The sequence below is a fragment of the Euphorbia lathyris genome, chromosome 10 (genome assembly GCF_963576675.1).
Source record: "Euphorbia lathyris chromosome 10, ddEupLath1.1, whole genome shotgun sequence".
Lineage (NCBI taxonomy): Eukaryota > Viridiplantae > Streptophyta > Magnoliopsida > Malpighiales > Euphorbiaceae > Euphorbia > Euphorbia lathyris.
The window spans coordinates 23,286,191-23,292,212 of NC_088919.1; the positions used below are offsets into that span (position 1 = coordinate 23,286,191).

Genomic DNA, 6,022 nt, shown 5'->3' on the forward strand with positions numbered 1-6,022 from the left:
TTAGCAAGAGCGGAAAAGGTTTATCTTGTCCGTAGATCTATAGATCTGCGTGGATGCACAAACAGAAAGGACTCAGATCCGAACGTCCGGAAGAGCCTAAAGGATGGAGTATGGATTACAACGATTTTTCAACGGGATTCGACTTACGAGAAGGATATGACTTCTATGTTTGTTGTATTTGTATCTTTTGTGGTTTTTAATGCTCTTTGTAGTCTTTTATTGCTCTTTGTAGTCTATGTATTACTCTTCGTAGTCTTTTATTCCCTTTGTGGGTTTTTGCCTGTATGGGATAGAGGTTTTATTCCTCTTTTTTTGGTGATGTATTTGTATTATTAAGTTAATGAAATGATACGTGGCAATTTATAAAAAAAAAAAAAACTTAAATGATTTAAATTTCTTAATCAGTAAACTGAAGTTAAGTAAATGAAGGTTAGTTAAATTAGTAATAGCTTGCTACAGTTGTTTTTTGAAGTGAGACGCGTTTGACAACAGCTGGTGTGAGACGCGCTCAACAATAAGCACACGGCCTCAACTGCCAAAAGTGACCACGACCCCTACTAAGATAAGGTCGGCTCCTACTCCTATTTATCATCCTCCTGCTAACTAACTATGAAGCTCCTTAACTTCTTAGATAACCAAACATCTTAAAAAAAAAAAAAAAAAAAAAACTACACCTTCATGCTCCAACTCTAATTTTTTCCTCTCAGCCTTATCATTTTGATAAGCTTCGTGGATCTTCTCTGAAGATTAACAACCTTCTTCATTTTCTATGAGGTTTGATTTCCTACATTTAAAATGTTTTTTTTTTAATTGTGTTCATATATTTTATCGAATCTTTTTAAACTGTATATACTTTTTATTATTCTTTCATTTATGTTTTTTTCGAATTTAATAAGAACAGAAGAGAAACAAGTATATATATATAACCCTATATAAGGGTAAAGAAAAAAAAACATATATGTTTTTTTTTTTTTTTGCTACACTGGTACTTGAAAGTTTTTTTTCAAATAGGGATTGAGGTTTTCGTTTATGACTAGGACATGACTGTGGTTTTCGCTTTACTAAAAATAAGGATCCCAAATTAAAATGAGCATTGACGACCTTAGAATTGAACATTTTGATATTCTAAGAAATTTTAATTCGTCAATTTTTTAATTTTGAGATCATTTAGGTATTGTTTGATAAAGAGATAGAAAACTCTGAAAATAATAATTTTGGAAAATAAAAAATTGTTTTCATAGTAAATATGATTCTAAACAACTTTAATTCTCGGAATTGTCCGTTTTGAGGTCGTTAATAGTAATTTTTATAGTATCAAACTAAACGATCCTCATTTTGAGATCATTTAGGTGTTGTTTGATGAAGAGATAGAAAACCTCAGTTCCCGTTTATACAAAAAAAAAAAAAAAGTAAAATCATTTTTTTTAAAAACTTTACCCTATAAAAAAAATCCAAGACAACTCATAGAATAAATTGATATATAAACAAAACTACTTAGATAAGGAAAAAACAAACTAGGTAGAAAATGCTTATGACACACTAATTTTTTTTTCTTTTTTTATGACAAACCCCAGAAAAAAAAAAACGCTTCACATTATATTGAACAAACAACTTATGGATAAAAAGATTAATTATGCACAAACAAATAAGGATTTTTATCGACATGCTTAACATAATTAACAATAGTATAATAAGATGATGAATCAGTTGAGGTAGATTTAAGGAATTTTTTAACTCTCAATAGGATTTTGACCATTCCAATTTCTCTACCTAGATAGCTGAATCTCTGTTCGTTCAACGGGACAAATTCTAAAGTAGTGTCTCTTTTGTTAGCATGAACCCCGATGAAGTGATGCTTTATGTGCTATATGCTTGGTTTTAGAATGATGGATACGATTTTCACCAGATTAATTGTATTTGTGTTGTCACAACTTATAGGTATATGATCAAATTTTAAACTGTAATCCTCTGGACGATGCTTCATCTAAAGAACTTGAGCAACATACTTACTTATAAACACATTCAACTTCAATTTGAGAAGTAACTATTGTGGTTCATGATACTAAGGACCCGTTTGTTTTACCTACTGCTTGCTGTTACGGTTTGCTATTTGTTGTTGTTGTTTGCTGTTACGGTTTGCTATTGAAAAAAGCAGCTTTTCCAAAAAGCAGAGATTCTCAGCTTTTGTAAAATGTTGCTTTTCAAGTGTGAAATGCATGCAAACATGAGGTCACTAACCAAACACCTAATGTTGCTTTTTTCATATGTAAAAGGCAAACATGAGGTCACTAACCAAACATATAAAACTCTCATTTTTAAAGTGAAAAGGCAAATACAAGCATGAAAAGAAGCAAACAAACACCCCCTAAAACTTGTTTTCTTTTGTAGAATTTTTCTGAACTATCTCGATAAAAGAGCTTCTTTACAATCAGTTTCTGTTATGCATCGGTTTCTGAGTCAGCTTTCAGAATAATAGACTTGCTCTTCTTATCATTACTAGTTCAGTTATTGATTGGATTTATCTTCATTTCATAGACAAGCAAAAAGCCTATGATTTCATCATATGAATAATTTGATAAATCTTTAGCTTCATCAATAGCTATGAGCTTTGAATCTCATATTGCTGGCAAAGTTCTCATCAATTTCTTGATAAGTTCTTCATATTTGTATGATCTATCCGAATTCTTTAATTTGTTGATAATGATGGTAAATCTGGTGTTCATGTCCGATATGGATTCATTTTGCTCCATCTTGAATAACTCGAAATATCCAACTAGAAGGTTGATCTTTACATCTTTAAATTTTTTAGTTTCTTCATATGTTGTCTCAAGCTTGTCCCATATCTTTTTAACAGAATCACAACCTGAAACACGATTATATTTATTAAATCAAATGCACAGTGAATCGTGTTTATAGCTTTAGCATTTAAGGAAATTTTATTCCAGTATCTTGATCAAAATCTTTTTCTGTTTTAGCAACACGTATTCCATCAATAATTTTTTAAGGAATATACAACCCATTTTTTTCATTAATCTCCAGACCTCTGTATCCACAGATTAAATAAAAATGCTCATCCTTGTTTTCCATAAAATATAGTTTGAGCCATAAAACAAAGTAGGTTTAGTGATGGATTAACCATTGGGAGAGACATTTGGAATGTTATTTGAATTGCTAGCCATATTGGAATGTTTAACTCTCAGATGATTAAATCTAAAGGGCAAGAGTAAGACTATGATACTAATTGATGGTCCCAAATAAGTTAGAATATATCTTAAAGACGGGCAGAGTAGTGTTCTAAAACTCGGCCAAGGCGGAGATTTTTAGAACATTGTCCCGATTTTCACTAATCGGGCGGCATAAATCGGTTGACCGATTTTTGGCCGTCTAGACGGTCCTAGGCGGCTCCTAGGCGGCTCCCAGGCGACCTTTTTGAAAAAATTGGTCCTTAAATTTTATGTCAACTTTTTTAATTTTTAAAAAAAATATTAAATAACAAAAAAAACAAAAAAAAAACCTTAAACTATTAAATTTATTTTAAGAATATTAATTTTATTTTATTTTGATACATTTTGTTATAAATATTGTTTTATTAATCTATTTATTATTTTTTAAGGACATTAATATAAATAATATTAAAATAGGTGTGTTTTTCTATCCTAAATATTTTATATTATTATTTTTACATAGTATAATTTATATATTAATGGTATTTATGTAATACTTTATTTAATAATAAATAAATATAAAAAATACAAATCCGATTAATCGCAGATTAATCAGTAAGGGCCCTCTCCGCCCGACTAGCGCCTAGCGTCTTTTACAACCTTGGTATTATATATAAATAAAAATTATATTTAAATATATATTATTGAAAATAATCTTTTTATATAATATGTATTAAGCCTAAGTTTTACAAAAGATGTAGAATTAAGTGTTTGTAAAACTTTAAAACAGTTTAAAAAACTTGACTAGATATTAATATTGACCGGATATTATAGTTTCTCTAAATGATGAAGTAAAGAACAATCAAATTGCTTAAATAATAAAGAGACTAGGGATAGAGAAATTATGACACGGAATATTTATAGTGGTTCAGCAAAACTAGACCTACTCCTCTCTTCAAAAGCTTTATAATACACTCCTTGAATAGGCACAAATCAAACCTCTCTTAAGCTCACACCGTGCCTAAGAAAGATGTGTTAAGCTTACGAGTACTTAACAAACCCGAGTTAAATTTACAAGTTCTTAACAAACTTAACAGTACTTTTTACAAGTTCAAGTACCAAACTTATCAAAATCGACGGGTGCTTGGTGAGCTTTTTACAATTATTTTCTTCGATAAGAATCAAACCATTGATCACTTTTATAGCTCAAGTGACTATCCTACACACAAACTAGTGTGCTTATAATCTTACTTTTAAAGATTAAGTAAGAAACTCTACAGGATGATTGAGTAAATATGTATTATAAATAATATGAATGAACACTCAATCTTTGATCTCAAGAAGAATGTTGGAAAAAACTTTAGACTAACTCAACATAGAAAATTGTTGTAAGACTTTCCAATTTGTAAATGAAGACTTGATCTCCTTTTATAGTTGAAGAGAATCTATCCATTGTAATACCATTGTTGTAATATGACTGTTATAAAGTGAATGTTATTTTATTTTTAGTGATTAGCACACTTTAAAACATAAGTCTTAGATAAGAATCTTAATAGTAAGAGCCTTGTATGAAATTCTTTATAATAAAGATCTTTGAATAAGACTCTTTATAATAAAGAGCCGTCTGTATCAAATTCTCAGAGGTCTTTTTGATATGAGACTTATTTTGACAAAGTTCTTCTTTTATAAGACTTTTGTACTGTAATATTTGTTTTGAATATTTTCTCTTAAAGAGGTTTATTTGCTTTGAAGCTTTTTATGAGTATAAGACTCTTTGTCTCTTATTTTTGCAAATGATTTCTTCAATGTAAAATGTAGGAGAGCTCGTATATCTTCTTTCTTCTTTTCTTTAATGGTATACAAATGTTCGTATAATAATATTGTGTATATGCTAAGCAATTTGTATTTCACTGTTTATTTTCATACTCAGAATAATACTACAGATATTATTTTACAATAGTTTGATAAATATTTATCTCATTTATTTACTCAATATTTGTAACATATTTATCATTGTAATGAATAGTTCAACTGTTGTGAAGTTATCAAAATATTCCAAGAGCCAACAGTATGCTAGTCGCATGAACTATTTATGAGCATGAATGAGAAGAAACAAATTAAATTGTTCAGTTGCGTACATGTGGGAGATATATAAATTGTCACCCTTTAAGTAAGTTGGATCCATTAGGTTTATCTAATCAAGTTATTAAGATAAATAAGAATCCTAATTATCTAAAGAGATATTATCCTATTTTAACCAAGCTATTGTTTGGGAGGAGATTAATGGAGGTTAATAGAAATAATGAAATGTAAAATTTTAAATTAATCTTGTTGGTGAGTTTTGTTTTTGTTGAGAGTAAATGAACGTTAGTCAGAGTTAACATTTTACTCCCATGAACTCTATATCTTATTGTAAATCCATATTATTGGATCTTGAGAATAGTAATGTATCTTTTATCAAGCGGCCTGCAATCAATGTTACCAATGTGTTAGCCAAAGCAGCTTGTTCTATATCATATTAGTTTGCGAACAATGTTAAAGAAAATTGGGGATGTGATTCGCAATAGTGAAAACCAGTTCTGTGATTCGCAAGCCGCCTGTGCGGTTTCAATGATTGTGCTATATTGGAATTGTAGGGGCATCGGTAATGATCGCACTCAACGAGCCCTGAAGCTTCTGTGCCTACAACATCGTCCTGATTTTTTGTGTCTTGCTGAACCTCTTGTTTGTTTTAGTGACACTGCTGATAGGTTTTGGAGATCTCTAGGTCTTTCTATCTTTGCATGGAATGACAAGGATTCGCCGACTCTTTGGCTTCTTACTAGGGAGGCTTCTTCTCATGCTCAACATATTTCTGT

At 30.1% G+C, this 6,022-nt stretch overlaps 1 long non-coding RNA gene across 1 annotated transcript; it reads left to right on the plus strand.

The window, feature by feature from the left end:
• The first annotated feature begins 642 nt into the window (after positions 1-642).
• LOC136209396 (uncharacterized) lies at positions 643-3,513 on the plus strand. Its single transcript, XR_010677518.1, has 2 exons — positions 643-774; positions 1,939-3,513. It is a non-coding gene; the product is annotated as an uncharacterized lncRNA (long non-coding RNA).
• Positions 3,514-6,022: the final 2,509 nt, after the last annotated feature.